The following is a 19,898-nucleotide window of genomic DNA, read 5'->3' on the forward strand; positions in this document are numbered from 1 at the left end:
TGAAGGGCACTGAAATGGCCTCTCGCCTGTGTGGATACGCAGGTGATCAGTAAGATTGCGCTTAAGTGAGAAGCTCCGAGCGCATGAAGGGCACTGAAATGGCCTCTCCCCATTGTGAGTGCGCAGGTGTACCTTGAGATTGTACTTTCGTGAGAATCTCTGAGGGCACAAATGGCATTCAAACGGCCGCTCGCCTGTATGACGCATGTTGTGTCTTTTCAGATGACATACATTATCAGTCTTATAGTCACAGAAGTTACAGTGGTGGCGGCATCCCTGATGTGACTTGTCACCTTTCATAGTTGCAGCTTGATAGCTGGAAGTCTTCCATGCTGCATAAATAAATTAGAACAGGTTACCATAGTAATGCTTTTCATTTGAAAACAGAATTGTAGTTACGAAACGCCCATGAAAAAAACACAACATAGATACTAATACTAATGATTGCTTTTTTTCTTTATTGAAGAAGTGTTGAAGGCCATTTTAGATCAGGCCAAACAGAGCGTTGCTCGTTGACTATTTTTGATTTGCCCAATATATTTATGTGTGGTTTCCAAATGGTCCAGTTGGTGAAATTCACACACATATTTCCAAAGAAAAAAAACATTAGATTTGTAAGAAACATGATAAAGAGAGAGGACAGGAAGTGTATTATTGCAAGCTGCTGCTGCAGCGTTTCCAGTTTTTCTCTTTAAGAAGCCTGAAGTCCAATGCCAAGCAAGCAGTATGGTACATAAGCCCGTCACTGAGAAACATAGCTGCTGGCATCACAAATACATACGCTTGAAGTATCTGCTTTATATAGGACCATACAAGAGCAAGAACTGGCTTTTAAATGCAAGAAGCAACACAGTATATGGTTCCTCAGATGATGAGAATGCTAGCACAATACAGCCTTTGAACTGATACCAATTACTTTCGTTCGAGTGCACAGCGTTATTAGCACTATTTTGCCATTTTATGGAAGGTATTCTCTCTGCTATTACTGCAAAACACTCTGTAACAATATTTCTCTTGGCAGAACATGCATCGTGGGTGGTGGCTGTTAGACACATTACTACAACAGGGTTCAACAGTACACTGTACACAACTCTGCTTGACATCTGGAACATCTAGAAAACACACCCATGTTCAACGGTCATAACAACTGCAATCTGTGGTCTGGATGTTGCTCGAGCAATGCTGTTGTTCGTAACCATTATTCAGCTACATTATTGTGGTATACTTTTTTTTCTTAAGAATCGAAGATCTGAGCAACCTGAACACATACGGAGATAAAGTGTCTGATGAAGACAACAATCATGCTACCTTCACAAGGAGGCTGACCCAGATATATAAGTAATAAAAAACAGTGCTAAACAACAGGACGAGTGAAGGGACACAGACAACAGCGCTGTTGTCTGTGTCCCTCCCCTCGTCCTGTTGTTTAGCACAGTATTTTATTGCTCGTAATCATGAACCAACCAGCCCAAATGCGTACTCTTCTCCAGATATATAGTTTTGCTGTGCAGGAACTAGTTTAACTCAAGACAGGCAGTACACAAAATGAGCACAAAAATCAGAAGCTTGTAATACTTTGGTTGCTGGTGAGCAGGAGATGGCCACGCAGATGCATATGTGTATAAGAAAAAAAAAACCCACACATTATGCAACACATTAAAAATGAAAACAAAGCATGAAAAAGCTAGTCTCACTGACTGCTGTATAAAAACATGGCTGTTCTCAAACAAATGCAATAAAATTAGAAATTGGGAAAAACACCAGAACAGGAAAGGTAATCTACAGAAAGAAAAACCAGGTGGCATAAAAATGCTTTGCTTGCAATGTCCTAGCACTGTCGTCTCAGCAATAAATACATTTTATGTATAAGTCACCTTTAGTATGTATCTATATAAACATATCCCATAAAACAAAGCAAAAAGAAAACGTACTATACTCAGTACAACTGATAGTAAAATAAACAATGTCTTGAATCTGCAATTGTACTGTAGTGCTGCAACTGTGGTAACATGGGGATGAGTCTTCTAAAGGTATCAAAGAAGGCATACTGTAAAAAAAGTTGAAAATAAAGAATTAAATTATATTTAGCATGATATAAATTTGACTGAATTTGTTTTTTTTTCATACCGTTGTGTAATTAAGATTTATTAACTAAGTGAACTTCCAAGTGAGATAACTCAAGTTTTGTTGGAGCACCAAAACAATAACATGCTAATGATACTGAAAGATTACATGTACAAGTGTAAGGTTTAAAACATTAAGAAGAGTTAAGAATGCTATAAGATTCACTGGCCAATTACTTATGCATTGAAACAGACTTGGCAAACAGAATTCTTAATCAACGTTAAGCACTAAATGAGTACTGTAAAAAAAATGAGATACGCCATAGTGGGGGACTCCGGAATAATTTGGACCATCTGGGTTTCTTTAATGTGCACCTAAATCTAAGTACACGTGTGTTTTCACATTTCACCTCCATCGAAATGCAGCCACCGTGACCGGGATTCGATCCCACAACCTTGTCCTTAGCAGCCAATCACCAAAGTACTACTATGGACCACTATGCATAAAGGAATGCCTACATAAGACAATGAAAAGGCCCTGAAACAGAATATTAACCCCAACAAACTCCAAGGAAGAACCTAGAAGTAATATATACACGAGCCTAGCAGAAAAAGATTTTCAACAAATATTGTGTGCAAAAAAATATGCCATCGAAGGGACCAATCTACAGTGTTCTAGGAGGCAGTGCGCTCACATGGTGGCGGCGCTTGATGCACTTCGTGTCGCCGCCGACAGGTGGCGCGGTTCGCAGCGTCACCTGAAACTCGCTGCCATGTCGGAGTAGAACGGGTACCGCGCATTGCTGCAGTTCCCGAAAGAAATGCAACACTCACGATGTGCAATGCGCGACACTTGTTCTGGTGCGTCTTATCAGTGTACAGAGAAAAAAATTACCGCCGCTGTGGCTGATCTACGGAGCGTAGGCGATGTCTTGTACCGGAAGCGCGGATGAGCGCGCCTGGCTATTAACGCATATACAGGGCGCGAAGCAACGGACGATCCTCTTTTATTTCCTGCTATTAAAATGTGCAATGTGGTTTCGCTAATGCAGCAGTCATATTGGACAGAATTTTAGCATTGCCTTTTTTTTTCGTAATCGCTGGCCTGCAGCGGGAATGCGCGCTACAAAGCAAAATTTTTACCACGACACTTAACATTAGATAATCGGTTTTTCAAGTGTTAAGCTCATGATTTATATGCATGACATCGTTCGCACTGTAACACGACACAGCATATATAAAGGAAATAAAAAATCCAGGTACATTTATGCAATGTTTATTTACAAAGAAACAAGGGAGGAATGTGGACCAGAAAAGTCAGGCTCAAGAAGGCTGAACGTTTATAAGTGGAGATGTTTACAAATTGATATAAACATGCACTTGCAGACTCGCCTCAGGAAGTTTTCGCGATCTTCCTGTGCATGATTGTTTTCCTTCTCTCGTGTTTTTACGAGTTAAATGCCCTTTGTAAAAAAATGGAGCCGCGCTGTAATATAAAAGCTTATTACATTCTTGGTGAGTTGGGCTGAATGCTCACTGCAACCAATTTTGTGCGCGCACTTTGCTTTCACCAGACTAAGCACATCCAAGATGCTATCAGCATGTAGTTTTTTGCTGAAGCATTCAGTAAACATGTCTTCAAGCATTTTTACAAACGAAAAAAGTGTTCCACGTGGGTAGAGAAGCCCGCCTCTATCCCTGTGCAGTGTCAACACAGCAAGCCCAGGATTCTGATCTTCGGACGACACGGTTAGCGCATTCATGCAATCCTGGCAGTTGGTTTTCGTTACGCACTTTCGTGCGACATATCCAGACAGATATAAGTTATCCGAGAGTCGTTCCTCTCTATGTGCTGGTCGTGATCGACGCACGACTGTATCCAGTCCGGCACCCGGGCTCGAAACAGTAATTTCGACGGCGGCCAGGCATTCTCACGCACACACACTGCACATTGAGCCAAGCACCAAGCACAGCACAGGCACAGAGAGATATTGCCACGCATACAACGCCGGCGGTATTTGCAGTCGAGCGCCGACAACGCCGAACCAACCGAGCTGTACCGAGCGCACCACCGCAACCGCAACACGAGGCATGAGAAGTTTTTCAGGTGAAACATGCGTCAGCGCCCCTGGCGGGCATGCGGGAAGTCGACGCTGAGTGCGCCGCGGCGGAGCGGCGCAGGGATACGACAGTGAGCCCACTGCCCCTTCTAGAACACTGTAGACCAGTCACAAAGATGCCCCGAATAAACAGTAACATCGCATATCGTCAAGTTGGTAGACGGTGGGGGTCACATGACACACTCCATCCAACAGTGGCACACAGCTAGTGAGAGAAAGAGGGAAACAAAGTGTTATGAACAATGAACAGGATCTGAAGCATAATTATCAGACCCACAGACACTGCTACACACAATCAAGATGTGAGCTGCATTTTAATTTTGAGTGTAAGAGAGTAACACCTAGTTCATGGTTTAATGGTGGTTATATAGTTGTTTTCCAAGCTATTTCCTATATAAAAAGACACAGCAAAGTAATATTTCTGTGTGTAACATATGGCAACCTGATACAGAGTTTCTTGAAACTGGGTTCTGCTTCCACTGTACATATCTCTGCCCGTAATCTAAACACACAACCAAGATCAATGGTCAAATGCTGCTGTAGCATTATTTCCCTATGTTCTCATAATTTGAGCTGTTTCACGATGAGACATCATGTATTGCTAAGTCTAAAGCTGCCAATGACCTTAACAAATGCATTCATAAATAATGTAAACCGAAGAAAAATATTACACTAATCTCGCAGAGCAACTAAGCCCAAAATGTCTTCTCGCAGTGTATAATCTGGCTCAGCTCAGTGCAAGCATTGCACTCAGGTAATTCTGGGGAATGCATCTAATAATCTGTCATAGTATACTATTGCCCTGTTACCCTCCCAAAACATGCAGGACAACAGGCATTGTCGAGCCTAATGTAAACTACGTGTGAGGTGTTCGTCTGGAAATCTATCATCTATCTCAATGTGTAACTGGGCTGATTAAGGAGAGCTGCAAACCAAAAAATGACATTTTTGTTCTGCAAAATAATGTTTCTAGATTTTGATTCTGTATTTATGCTTCAACATCCTACTTCTATGTGCAAGAATGTTAAGACATTGCTCCAGCAAGAATACTGCGAAAGATTATTCTAATGGGGGAATGGTAGGCTGAGGAGGTTCATAATTTCATTCATGCTCTACAGATGAGGCTCACAACAAACACAACTATTGCCTACATCACGAGCTTTGCTGGTGTAACAACAAGCCAGCACTAGTCCTGGCAGAGTCGACAAGAGTTGATTCTTCACTTTTCACCAGTTCTCAGGCACAGGCTGTGCATCCTACACGTGAGAGGCTGACGAGCAAAAATCTGCTATTTTGCTGCATTTAGGGCAAACCACAATATTTGGCTGAGGCTTGCAGCAGCAAGATTCGGTGACTGTGGCACAAGGAATTGGATTCATGCTGTGGAGATAACCACTTCTAAAGCCATATCGTTGTGCGACATAGGCTTTGAGGAGGTTCTACAGGAGTTGGTTATCCTGCCAACTCAGGAATTGTTAGATCTGAGCAACTAGAGAAGGATTGAAAGAATCTCGAACTCACAGAGCTGAAGCTAAATTCTTATCAGAGTGCAGCAAAGAAAGCCTGGCTGGAAAGGTAAGTTCACAAGGTTTATCAGGATACTACTGACACAGCAGGAGAATGCTCAACTGGAAAAGACTGTTCTGCATTCTCTGCAAATTTCAGTCAAAGATCATATGCAACCAGTAGTACCATGTTATGAACTTTCAACTTTATTTCCCTCTTTCTTTTCAATCTTACACTGTTTATACTAGTACTTGTGCAAAAAAAGTTGTTTGTAGCTAGTGTGGCTCAATTTCGGCCAAATTTTGTGTGCTGATGCACAAGAATTCAAAGGATGCAAGTGCCTTGGCATTATTGTAATTTGCGGCAATTTTCTTCGCATGTGTGGATGCCTGTTACCAAAGCTCTCTATAACAACACTTAGGATTAAATTTTTTATTTAAATGATACAGCTTGAAGAAATGCTTTTATTCTGCTTATATTTTTTATAAGCCATGTATAGCTTATCTTATAGCTCTCTCCCGGGCTTCATCTTAACCCCAAGCCTTGCACAATTTCCCCACTTCCAGGGAGCACAGAAAAATAATCAGATAAAATATTGCAAAAATAATACTATGTTTAAAAAAAGAATAAGTTCTCTATTGTGCATGAACTCAATTCAATTACTTTTATTAATACCAAAAACAAATCTTTGAGGCATTTCAAAGAAATATTACTAGAGAAAAATTATATGCCAGTGTCAGCAGAACTGTCAGTACCATAGCCGTTGCAATGTAGAAATGGAGTGAGCTCATGGATCCTAACGCTTTGCTAAAACCTTAAATTGCTGACAAGTGTGTCATAGGAAGTGCATTCAATGACAATAACAAACGAACTTCCAAGTGCCATCGTCCAACTTCTCTTGGAGCCGCCAGTGGGATAAATGGCTAAACATACTGTAAGTGCAAGCATGAAAATACAGTAAGCCTTCATTAACTTGAAGTTTGATATCTCGAAATATTGGTTAAGTTAAAATTTTTCCCTGCCTTGGTGTCAACACAACGTATTTAGCATATTGACATGTGCACATGTTTATCTTTCTCGGGTGAACACGTTTCACCGCTTAACAAATGTTATTATGCAGCACAGGACGCGCCTGCATGTATAGGAAGTTTCTGGAAGGTTATCAATGGTTCCAACCGCTGTCTGTCACCGAAGGTTGTGTAATCTGATTGCATGTATACGCAATGCGAATAGCATAGAACTTTGTAGAAGACACGCGGGTCCCAGCGGTTACTCTGGAACATTCGACTGATCTACAAAAGCTGACGTGCTTGACCCACTGGTCAGGTTTTCGACGATCGCCGACCGTGTTCGCCACTATCGTTGTGCTATAAGTGTAGCCTGTTTTTGTGGGCACAGGTTCGCCCAATAAAAGTTAGTTTTGTCTTTCACAGTATTGCTACTGTGTTCTTTAATGTCGCCACCACGTGGCAATATCATCTCAAGAAATGCTCTAGTGCTATGCTCAGGTAAGGTATCTCAAAGTCATTAAGTTAACATGCATTACTGTATCAACAAGAATAAGCAATGCACATTCATCAAACATGAGCATTTATTTCATGCACTAAAACAGATTAAGCTAACTGAATTTTTATTCCTGTCTATGAACAATAAATTACCATCAAGAAATGCTATGTACGAAAATGTAATGAAATGGCTGAAACAGAATAATACTGAAAAAAAGGTTTAAAAAATGCACCCACGCAAGGAACTAGAAGCAATGAGAACATCAGCCTGATCGAAAAAGATCAGATATTATTGTGTGCCAAACAACACTACCACAGGTAGCAATCGCACAGATGATGATCTGTGGCATTTGATGGCACAAGGGCCGTCAAACACTTCTTCCACGTGTGGCAAAGAGCGCCATGAAAAATGGCAATGTTAGATGAAGCGTTGATGCCGTGGTCGATGTATTCTTTATGGCAGATGTGGCATGGCTGTAAAAGGGCATAAAAAAGTCTGTCGCTGCAAATAGCATAAAAGATAAAGCTACTAAAATAATGACACTGACTAGTTAGTGACATGGGGTATTGCAACTGCATTTCATGAAAACATAATGCAACAAATTTAGCTATTTTGACTTTTTCGTAACATTCTTTGTATTGTTTTTTAATCCCCTTACCGCCTTTCCACAGCACATGCTAGCCAGCCGGTCCGAGAACTGGCTAACCCCCATGCTGCAACACCACCACCACCAACTGGTTAACCTCCCTGTCTTTCAGTCTATTCCTACCTTCTTCCTTCCTAATGCGACAAAATGTAAGAGGGATATCAGAGCTTCAAAAGAGCTCCTGCATACAAGGGCTATTAGTGACATGCTAAAACTACCTGGACAAATGATTTTCAGAGTGTCTGTTTCAATTAAAACTTGAAGACGATTTGTAGATTAAAAAACGGTTCATTGTTAAGAAAAAAATGAAAGGTGTACCGCTATGTTGTTGCACTATGCACAAGGGAAATACTTTTTGCTTTCTGCTTCTACTGCAGGGCATTGAATAAGTATGTGGAGGACTTGGACATCATTGCTGCACTTATTACAAGTTGAAGGATCCCTCCCAGTCAAGAGGTAAGAGTGAGTGCGGTAAGTGCGTCTTCTGAATTGGCAAACAAGTACTTCCTTGTACCATGGCGCTTTCTCACTTATCAACCTAGTTCTCCATAGGGGTCAGTCATGTGCCTGTAGACTTCTTAAGTTCGAATTATCTGGCGAAAGCTAAGCTTAGGGCCGAAATAAGAGAACCGTGAATGCATAGAAACGCATGACAGCTGGTATAGATTCTCGGCAGGGATCAAATTAACCAAAATATTGAATTAAACAGAGTTGAAATAACGGAAGTCTATTGTATTTGAGAAAAAGTCTCCAGAACTCGAACCTAATATTTTATTTCTAAACAGAATGACATGTAGCTTGCCTGGAGTCGGCCTCCTAAAAGAAAGGCTTATAGGCTGTATTTACATGGCTTAATTACAGACATATCTAAATGCATGCAACATTCTTTGTAAACTGACATACACTCCACTGCAGAGCTTGTAAATGGAAAAAAACTGCCTTAAGTTACTTCGTGCACTGTGACAATGTCAGCAATTAATTATGGAAGAGAATGTCACCAGACGCACATAGAATGTCAAGTTTCTTCAAAGAGAAGAGCAATCCCATAGCACTGCATATCATTTTAAAGGGGCAACACTATGGTGCAATTGGCTAAATAATAAATTGTTTTGCATGTGTTGAGACCACAAATTTGCATACATTCTGCTAAAAGTGAGCCATGCAGAATGAACCACTGGGAACCATTTGGCCAAATTTATATCTGCAACGTGCATTCACTCGGGAACTGGTGCAGCAACTGCAGCTTCCCTGAAGAAGTGTAATTCGGAATGGTACTCATTTTCATTGTTCTCTGTCAATTAAGACTCCAATAAGTAAAGTTCTTTACGTATTCAAGAAAAGTGAACATTATAAACTTTCATTTAGAGACTTCTCAAATGGAATACGAAAGGAGAAGCAACAACTATTTGATTTCCGTTTGAAGTTTGAAAATATTTGCGCGGCACATCTTTGACATAATCTAGCATATTCAAGGCCACACTGCTGCCCAGTGTCAGGCATGCAGAGCATAAAGAAATGTGCTGATCCATTGATTACACTGCCACGGTCAAGTCTAGAAAGGGTGAGCAAATGAAACATCTATTCCATGCACATCCAGCCAGAGGGCAAGTGTATGTTGGATAGTACTTAATTATGTAATTATAGAATTATGTTTGGCGATTGCAGCCATTGAGAACAAATTGATATTTCATAAATGCTTAAAAGAAAGGTTGCTTGGGAACATTATAGGCAAGTTTAGGAATATAAGATCACCTGGCAGATTACAGATTAAGCTTGTAGCACACTACTACGTGCCATAATGGTCCGGTCACAAGATACGTCAAGAACACGCCCAGCACACTGACGGTGCGAGCGTGGTGGAATCGGCGAAATCAGGGTTCAGCCAAGTTGAGCTGGCTCGACTAAAATATAATTTGTGGACGCCATGGGCAAGCATCTGTCTGGTTTTTCTTCTACCAAAAATTGGTGACTCGAGATCTCATGTCATCGCTCTTATCTGTGGGTGCCTCAGCTGCTTCGCTGGAGCTACCACCGCAGGGCACTTGAGCCCCGTTGTCGTCGCAATCTGACTTCTATCCAGTCAGCCATGGCCTCAAATTCTCCCGATCAAGTACTGCTGCCAGCGCTACTACCCTGCGATACCGAGGTCTCCACACTTAAGCTCCCACAGTTCTGGTCATCGGACTCAGAACTTTGGTTTTTTACAATCGAATGCTTGTTCCGTAGTTGCCGCCCGAGTTCACAGCTGGAGTACTTCCACTTACTACTGATGCGATTGTTCACGATGTTCTAAACTCCCCACTTGTCCACTGCCCCTATGACAACCTTAAGGCGGCGATCATCCAGCACACCTTTGAAAATGAAGCAGCATTGATTACAGCAACTTCTTACAATGGAGGTGCTCGGTGAACGCAACCCTACCGACTTATTGTGTTGCATGAAAGCTTTGGCTGGAGACCTGGCCCCTTCAAGTCACAGCGCACTTCTCCATGAACCTTTCCTGCAGCGCCTTGAACTGTAGGTGCACATGATCCTGACTGCATCTTCATTCTCGACACTGGAATCTCTGGTCCAATTGGCCGACAAGATTATGGATGTTGGTTCTCTCTCCGTAGCCACAGTACATCGTCGTCCTAACGCTCCGTCCCACGGCACAGCCGCTGGCAAACGCTATGCACGTCTCTTCAAAGTTAACAAGGAGCTCACACAGCAAGTAGCCTGACAGGTGAGATCGCTGCCATCCGAACACGCTGGCCACGTTTTTCGTGATGGCCTTGCCGCCCAAGCCCCAGTCACTTTAACGCCATTCTCCTCCTCCTTTTAGGCTTTGCTGGTACCACCGTTGCTATGGCTCTAGCCCTGCTGCTATGTGGGAAACGGTTAGGCTGAACCCTGAAAGTGACCACTGTTCCCTGCCCCAGACCACTGTTCCCTGCCCCACCTTTCGCACGTCACCGACCACGTCAGAATAATCCGCTATCTTGTTGACACTGGCGCAGAGATTTGCATCCTTCCTCTGATGTTGGCTCAGCACCGCCATCCTCCCAACTCGCCTTCTCTTACCACAGTCAACAGATCGACCGTCCGGACCTACGGACAAAAGTTGGCGACTCTTGACATAGGCCTCAGACAGACCTTTCCCTGGATCTTTGTCATCGAAGCCGTACACCAGCCCATCATCGGAGCCAACTTTCTTTGGCACTACTATCTCATCGTCGACTTGTGGCACAGCCACATCTTGGACTCCAAGATGAGCTTAGCCGTCCAAGGAGCTTCCTGTTGCGCTCCACCACTTCGGCTTCTCCAGGTGCACACTGCTAATCACAACCCTTGGTCAACTGTCCATGCCGAGTTTTCAGATGTCTTCCGACCCCCCCTCCTTTCAGTACTCGGTCGCTCACAGCATGACACATCATATCGTCATGACTGGCCCTCCCATGTCACCTCAGGCTCATCACCTCTTGCCAGATCATCAAACTGTTGCAAATGAGGAGTTTGAACACATGCTTGACCTTGACTTCATTCGTCCCTCCTCCAGTCCTTGGGCCTCGCCACTCCATATGGTGGCCAAGGATACCTGTTACTGGTGCCCCTGTGGCAATTACCGTGATCTCAACAAGGCCACTGTCCCGGACCAGTACCATATACCTGACACTCAGGGCTTTATGTCGGCACTGCATGGTTGCACCATTTTTAGCAAGGTCAACCTGATGAGAGCCTACCAGATGAATTCTGTGTAACCCTCAGATATTCACAAGACCTCAATTAGAACACTCTTCAGCCTGTTCGAATATCTTTCTATGCCTTTCGGTCTTCGTAACGTGGCCCAGACCTTTCAGCATTTCATTAACCAAGCATCACGCGGCTTGACGTGCTGCTTTGCTTATCTTCATGACATCCTCGTCTACAGCACCCCTGCCGAAGTTCATAAGCTCCATCTGCGTCAATGGCTCGCAAGACTCGGCAAGTTTGGCCTTGTCGTTAACGGTCCAAAGACCAAGGTCGGCATTACGAGTTGGATTTCTTCAACCATCACATTAACGCACATAGTATTTGTCCACTACTGACCCGCATAACATCCACCCACGAGTTTCCTCAGCCATCCACCAGCAGGCAACTGTGCGAATTCCTTGGCCTCTCGAACTATTACCGCAATGTCATTCCTCTGTGCCAATACACTGCAGCCTCTACAAGACTTTCTCTCTGGCCTCAAAACACCGAATACTCCCTGGAACGACACTGCTGAATACACGTTCAGAGGCGTGAAAGAAGCCATTGCCGGTACGACCCTCCTCGTCCACTCCAAAATGCGACGCCACAACATTTTTCGTGGTTGACCCATCAGGCACTGCAGTCAATGCAGTCTTGCAGCAGTTTGTTGCTAGTGCTTGGCAGCCCATCGCCTTCTTTTCCAAAAAGCTTGCACCGTGTGAGCGCCGCTACAGCACATTCGCCAGACAGTTGCATGCCATCAATTTGGCTGTGAAGCATTCTTAACATATTCCTGAGGGACGCCCCTTCCATGACCTTACCGGCCATAAATAAACCACTTACTTCCACCCTAGCTACAAGTGGCATCTACTATGCTCCCCGCAATATCAGACAGCTCGTCTACATTTCTGAATTCACCAGCGATATTCGTCATGTCAGCGGAAAATCCAACGCCGTTGTCGACACACTTTCTAGGTTGCGCCGCTCCCCATGCAACGGACCACAGCCGACCTGTAAACGACTTCTAGGCCATGGCTACCGCCCAGTGTTGACACCGAGCACCATTTGCTTCACATGAGATATCTGCTTCTTCACTGCGTCATGCTCCTTGTTTGTGATACGTGGACCGGACGTTTTTGTCATTATGTGCCTTGCCCATGCCACCAAGCCATCTTTGATGCCGTCCATTCTTTGGCTCATCCTGGCCTTCGCCCACCTCACTGACTTGTCACTTCTCGTTATGTGTTGCGCAGCGTCAACGTAGACGTTCGCAGCTGGTCTTGCGTGTGTGCCTCAGCTGCCAACAGTACAAAGTGCATCGCCACACTGCGACTCCTCTGAGCACACTCACGCCCCCGGACGCCCACTTCAGCCATCTGCATGTCGATAATGTTGGCCCCCTTCCTCCCTGTGGGAAACATTGCAACCTGTTAACCTGCACTGACAGATTCACCAGATGGCCTGAAGCGATGCCCCTCCTGGACATAACGGCAGAGTCGATAGTTCGAGCACTCATTACACTCTGAATTAGACGCTACTGTGTCCCTTCCACCATTATGACTGACCGTGGTTGTCAATTTGACTCAACCTTATTTGCCACTCTATCTCACCTACTCAGCGTCAATCACATCAAGACAAACTGTCACCCGATATACAATGTGATCATCGAACGTTTTCACCGCTAATTGAAGGCTTTGCTTATGGCTTCAACTCCTCCTGTATCATGGATCGAGCACGTTCCTTTCGTTATGTTTGGCATTTGCACTGCTCTTCGCAGTGGTTCTTCCACCAACACAGTCGAGCTTACGTTTGGTACAACTCTGCGAGTCCCTGGCGAATTCTTCGGCGACTCGCCCATTACACCTGCTGACGTTTCCGACTATGCCTACAGTCTATGCAGCGCTATGTGTACTTTCCTCCCTCCCCCCAAATAACATTATTCCTGACGTGTATATGTCAATGCTGGCCTTGAGAACTGCACGCACATCTTTGTGTGCCATGACGCACAGCATCCTCCCTTACAACCTCCGTGTGATGGTCCGTTCAAAGTACTCAAGCGTGTACCTAAAAACTTTCTTTCGCTCATCAACGGCCTGGAAAATGCGGTCTCAATCGATAGTCTGAAGCCTGCCTACTTAGACTCGGACGCTTTAGCCACTTCTGCTGTCACATTTTCTCCCAACCAGACCAGTCCTACTTTCCGCGTACATTTCGCACCACTGCCATCTGCGCTTGGTCATTCGTCTAAGCTTACGGCTTCCTCACTAGAAGGTGGGCCCTGTAGTGCACTACTACCTGCCACAATGGTCCAGTCACAAAAGACGACAATGACACGCCCAGCATGCTGATGGTGCGCGAGCAGTGGAATCTGCAGATTCAGACTTCCGTTTAATTGAGAGAGTTCGACTAAAAATAGAATTCATGGACTCCAGGTATCAGCGTCCGTCTGGTTTTTCTTTACTCACAAGCTATTTTTAGCCCTCAAGGTTATTTGCTATAATTGGGTCTGACTATAGCCTAGGAATCGCAAAGTGAGATAAGATGGTGTGTACCGTTCGTGCATACTGCCGCTACTGCCAAGTGTAATGTTTCCAGTAATGTTTCCATGATGTAGTTGATATTTTCCAGATAAAGGTATGCTTGTAAACAGATTGCAACAAAGTAATTCACATTACTGTCACTTGCTTAGCATATTTATTTTCTTATATCTCAAGCTTCTTCCAACATTGCAAGGAGGCCATTTTTGCACATATTTTATGTAGTTTATGCCCATGCCTATTTTTCGTTGTTTTGTGGTCTCCAGGACAACGAATGCCACAGGGCAACAGCAATATAACAAAAAGTGCCCTTATCGGAAGCAGACAGCAGCCAGCGTTCCCAACACAACACAAAAACAAGCACTCTGCAAGTCTAAGCCTCGAATAACATAGTTATGGGCCCCCACAAATATATGCACAAGGTGCCCTCTTTGCCTTTACCATGCACGAGTGAGTCCTCCTTCCACAGAAAATGTGATATTATGCATCCCGGGCAATTTTTGAGTATTGTCTGCTGTCACTAATTTTTGTTGCTCAGGTGGACTGCAAGCACGACACACAACTTATATGACAGCTGCAAAATGCATATTTAGTGCTGGCAGTGACTGACTGGAGTTTATTGGTGCAAGGGCCATATGTGGCCTAAGAGCACCAAGGCTATGATAATAGACTGCCATTGGTAAATGAATAATGAATATCGAGATGTGGATGAAACACGGCTGTATAGAGTCCTAAACATATTTGTTAGAAAGTGTGCAAATATGTTCGTAATAAAACCAGACTATGATACATATGCTATGTATAAATGACATACTACGAAGAGGTGATGCACTAAAAATTTTCCTACGAGGAGCACTACTGCCTCACGAAGGCCATTAATCACAAGGGCCTGGAGGCATGTTACATACAGGTCACTACTATCGCAGCATCAGCCTCTCGTAAGAGGGTGTGGTATGAATATTGTGGGTTTATAATGGACAATAAATCGACATGTTGAAAAAATTTGAAAATTATTTATTATCAAAAATTGGTTCTGCTTGAATAAACAATACTGGATGAAAGGGAATGTGGAATCTGTATACTAGACGAAAGTGCTAGTTTCGTTGAGCTTCTGCTTCCCAACACTCCACCAAGATGTTGAGAATGGTCAGCCTCTCACCACAGAGGGAAGCTTGACTCCCGGTCAGTAGGGAAAAATGGGTACCATATGTGTATCCTATTCTCAGTCGACAGAACATGACATCAGTTTGTCGTACTTTTGTTCCCGAAGGCCAATTTTGTATGTGCGGCTTAATTAAATGAAGTTTATTAGAGGTTTCACGGTCCGAGATGAATTGCCAAAAGTTTCGCAGCGTTCTGTGCAAGACAGGCTTGAAGTCTGTGGGAGGGATAGCTATGGTTGTGTTACAGGCTCTCATTGTTATGGATGTATCAAGTTCACCTGCAAGCATATTGCCCACTATGCCTCTGTGGCCTGGCCCCCAACATGCTACAATGTGTTGGTTAGATGCACACATAGTAGTACTCAGGCATGAGTAAAGGTCGTTGACTACTGGATTTTTATATTTCTGTAAAGACATTAAAGCTCTTACTCCAATTGGGGAGTCTGTAAATATTACAGCTTTTTATAGTTTTAATGCCTTTATGTGTTTTACAGCTGAGAGCAATGCCTAAGCCTCTGCCATAAAGATGCTCATTTCAGCATGCAGTATTGAATTCCAAGAAGGATGGTCCGACTGCATGTAAGATACACAATTAGGTACTTTTATGCGGCGGTATAAAATTTTGGACAGGAGTACTTTGACAGGAGTTCCAGAAAGTGCATACGGATATGCATCTCTGGAGCATGCTTTGTAAGTTTGACAAATCATGTGTCGCATTCTACCAGTTGCCACAGCCACGGTGGCAACAATCTTGTTGGGTGCACATGTAGTGGGATGTTTATTTCCTCGCTCAGCTTCCTCACGTGTAGTGAAAAAGGTTTTCTCATTGAAGGTCGGTTTTGTAGTGCGGCAGACGTCAAACTATTGATGGTTTTATAACAATGGTGTTCAGGATTAGATTTCACTTTGAGGAAGTAGGTGAATCTTATCTATGTTCTTTGCAGGTGGAGTGACCATTCATTAGATTCTATGTATAAACTCTGTATAAGACTCGTTCTGAAGGTGGCTGTGGCCCGGCGAATACCTAAATGGTGAATGGGGTGCAAAATCTTCAATGCACTTGGAGCGGCAGATTGATATATTGCAGAACCATAGTCCAGATGTGACAGTATGAGGTTCCTGTACAGGTTAATTAGGCAGCCTCTGTCATCGTCCCATGTCTGCGGCTGGCAGTGACTGTAATTTCATCCTCATATAGCCTGAAACACAGCAACCTACACTTTGAAAGTGATATGCTCATAGACAGAGCATATGAATGGAGCAAGACTCATGGCTTTGCATCATGGCTCTGGTAGCGACCTGCATAACGCACTTTCCTAGGAGTTCCTTGGTCTCAGCAATGTGGTCACCAGCCAAACGGGATTCATCAAACCCATAGCTGTCAAACATGTCTCGCCCTGGTGTCGCCACACTCCGTCCGAGGCAACTGTGGGCCTGAAGAAGCGATTCGTCGCAGTAGGGCAGGAAAGGCTGGCTGGTCGCTTCCTCCTCTAGCCAATCGTAACAGTACATACGTGCAGCTATTCAATGAACTTTTCATGCCGACGTGGGACACTGTAGGTGCACGACTGGGTAAGTACTGCTGTTTGAAGAAATTCCTTGATGCCAACTAGGAGCACTGGGTATGTACCACTAGCTCGGTAACGGTCTTGAATGAATCTTTTTGATGCCAACTAGGTTTACTAGGTATATGCCAAGAGGTGTGTGCCACTATACAATGACGAATTGAACCCACGTCACAAAACTTTGCATCACAAGGACAACAACATGGAATGTATGACCGAGTCAACAAAAAGCATGTGCGCTTGAAGACTACTTGATTGAAGTTGGGCACGAAAGTTGCAAATAAATGCAGCGTGAATATGCGGCACATAGAAGCGCAAAAAACTAACCAAGCAACATACAAGTGTATGATATTTGTGATGAGCGAAGCATCGTTCGGTTACCTCACAATCCCGGCTGATTCTTTGAAGCCAGACGTTCCTCCGTGCCGAATCTCGCTTGGCAGATGGAATACAAAATAGTCGCTTGCGGTCCCTTTCACTTGTGCTGCACCTAAAGGCACAGCAATGCGGCATCATGAACATGGAACTATGCTACAAAAGCACGAAGGAGGCGCGAAATGTGCCGCATGGTTACGCCGCTCACTGTGTTTGGCACCGCGATGGTGGAACAAGCAAACAACAAGCAAGAAAAAAGCACGAGTGAGCGCATGACATTCGGCCAATGGGAGGGCCGAGCATTAAGGGAAAGCGCAGGGGGCAGGACGGCAGCCATCTTCAAAGCATGGAGCTACTTTTCATTTTTCTTTAGAGGCTTCACACGATGGGGCACTGCTCCTATATATGTGGAAACGTGTCACACTCGAGGGGCAGTGACTTGGTTGGATCAAAATGCGTGAGCATTCTGACATTTTGAAGGGCTTCCTTAGATTGTTCCAAGGACTGTTGCTGCTTTGATGAGCATTTCAAATGGTAATCCTTTCTCAGAAGGTTCCACAACGAAGCCAGGATCATTGCCATGCAAAGCAGCAAATTGCTATAATTGAGCAGACCAATCTATGAATGCAGCTTGCTCACACTTTTCTGACTTGGCGCTTTCATCACAGCTTCCACTGGATGAAGTCCATAGGTGGTGATCTTGTGTCCCAGATACAATACCTTCGGCTTCATGAAGGAACACTTATCCTTGCACATTTTGATGCCACATTCACAGAAATGCTGGAGCACTGCCTTGAGATTCATCCACTGTTGAGTTTCTCTTCCACCACCAGGAAGTCATCCATATATGCTTGTACGCCTGTTGGAATGCCAAACATATTTTCCATGGTGTACTGAAACATAGCTGGAGCGAATGACACTCCATAAGTTGGGTGGTTGAAGGAAAGTAACCCTTTGTGGGTATTGATGGTCATCAACTTCTTTCCCTTTTCATCCAATGGAATGTGGTCATAGGCATCATGCAAGTCTACAGTGCTGTAGACGTCTCCCTTGCGCACTGCAGCAAAAATACCATCGATGACTGGAAGCAGATTCTGTTCAGTGATGCATGCTGCATTCAGAGTTAGCTTGTAGTTGCCACAGATCCGTCTCTCTTGAGCACTAGCACAATTGGCATAGCCCCTTCTCAGTGAGCGACAGGAGAAAGCACACCTGATTTCACTAGCCTTTCCAACTTTTCAGTCACCTTGTTTCACAGGTGATTACAATCCCTTGCGCACTGCAGCAAAAATACCATCGATGACTGGAAGCAGATTCTGTTCAGTGACGCATGCTGCATTCAGAGTTAGCTTGTAGTTGCCACAGATCCGTCTCTCTTGACCGCTGGCACAATTGGCATAGCCCATTCTCAGTGAGCGACAGGAGAAAGCACACCTGATTTCACTAGCCTTTCCAACTTTTCAGTCACCTTGTTTCACATTGCATACAAAAGTGGTCTCACCTTGACGGTGTTAGAAGTTAGAAACGGCTTCTCCTTTGACATAGAAGAGAACGAGCAGAGCCTTGAACAGGCCTTGTTCTGGCTGGAAGACATTTTGATACAGCATTTCTTCGAGGTCCTTGTCATCTCGTCCGCTGGTACTGCTCAGGAGCTGGACTGTAGCACCTGCTCTGTTTATGGCTCGAGTGAGGTTGTGACCACATAAACATGGCCGTGAATGATAAATTATGGTCATAGAGGCAGCATCTTGCAATTGCAGGAAACTGTAAGCGTAAACTTTCCAGCGATAGCCAAAGTCCCCGGAAGCAGGATAACCTCAAGTCTGTCTTCTGGGTTTCAGACAACATTGAGCAGTGTGTACTGTAGACATCACAGGGAATGACACATAATGGTGCACCAAAGTTTATTTTCATTCATGCCTCCACAGAAGAACATGTGCTGCACGGGACGTATAAATTCGTTATTCAGCACCGATGCTTGGCTTTTGGCAATAACGAACAGCTGAGAAGAACACGCCTCGATTCTGTTCAGGTTTCCAATTAAAGCGAAGGTGTTCCAATTCTTGCCACTTAGCCTACACAGATTACAATCCCCTTCCTGTCACACTCGAAGCGCTTTGCATTCTTGAACTTGCAAGCTTGTTCAGAGTGTTTTGTTTCCGTTCCTTCTCCACTCTTTACTTTCTTGCCTATTTGTGCTTCGTGCTGGTTGCCTATCAGCTTATGCAGTTTGGTTCGGTCTTGACATCAACAGTCTTCACGAGCATGGTGGCTTTACCCACAACTCCTACTGCCAGCACCATTCTCTCAGCTTCCTTCAACGTCAAACTCCCAAGAGAAACCATTGCTTCCTGTAACATATTGTTCCGGATTCCACATACAATCTTGTCCCATAGCATTAAGTCCAACATGTCCCCAAAGTTGGATTTGTCAGCTTGTCGTCGGAGCATGACAGTAGATTGCTGGGATTTGTCTTCATTTTGGACACAAGTAAGATATCTGAAGCTTTCCGCAATATCACTGGGCTTGAGCTCTTAAAAGCCTTGCATAATTTTTCAACAGCCTCTTTGCACGTGAACTAGTTCACCTTACAAGAACATCACCCAATGAGGACTTCAGTTCACTTTGATTTGAGAGCCGAGACAAGAAGCATTCTCTTCAGGGCATGATTTGCAATACTGTTACCTTTGAAGTAGAACTCCATGC

At 44.1% G+C, this 19,898-nt stretch overlaps 1 protein-coding gene across 1 annotated transcript in view; it reads right to left on the bottom strand.

Annotated features, from left to right (window-relative positions):
- Positions 1-248: 248 nt before the first annotated feature.
- Positions 249-19,898, bottom strand: part of LOC129381893 (uncharacterized) — a 69,793-nt gene continuing 50,143 nt past the window's right edge. Inside the window, exon 3 of the transcript XR_011890427.1 lies at positions 249-332. The gene's annotated coding sequence lies outside the window, so the exon portion shown is untranslated. The remainder of the gene's footprint in view (positions 333-19,898) is intronic.

This window comes from Dermacentor andersoni, chromosome 10 (genome assembly GCF_023375885.2).
Source record: "Dermacentor andersoni chromosome 10, qqDerAnde1_hic_scaffold, whole genome shotgun sequence".
NCBI classification, from domain to species: Eukaryota; Metazoa; Arthropoda; class Arachnida; order Ixodida; family Ixodidae; genus Dermacentor; species Dermacentor andersoni.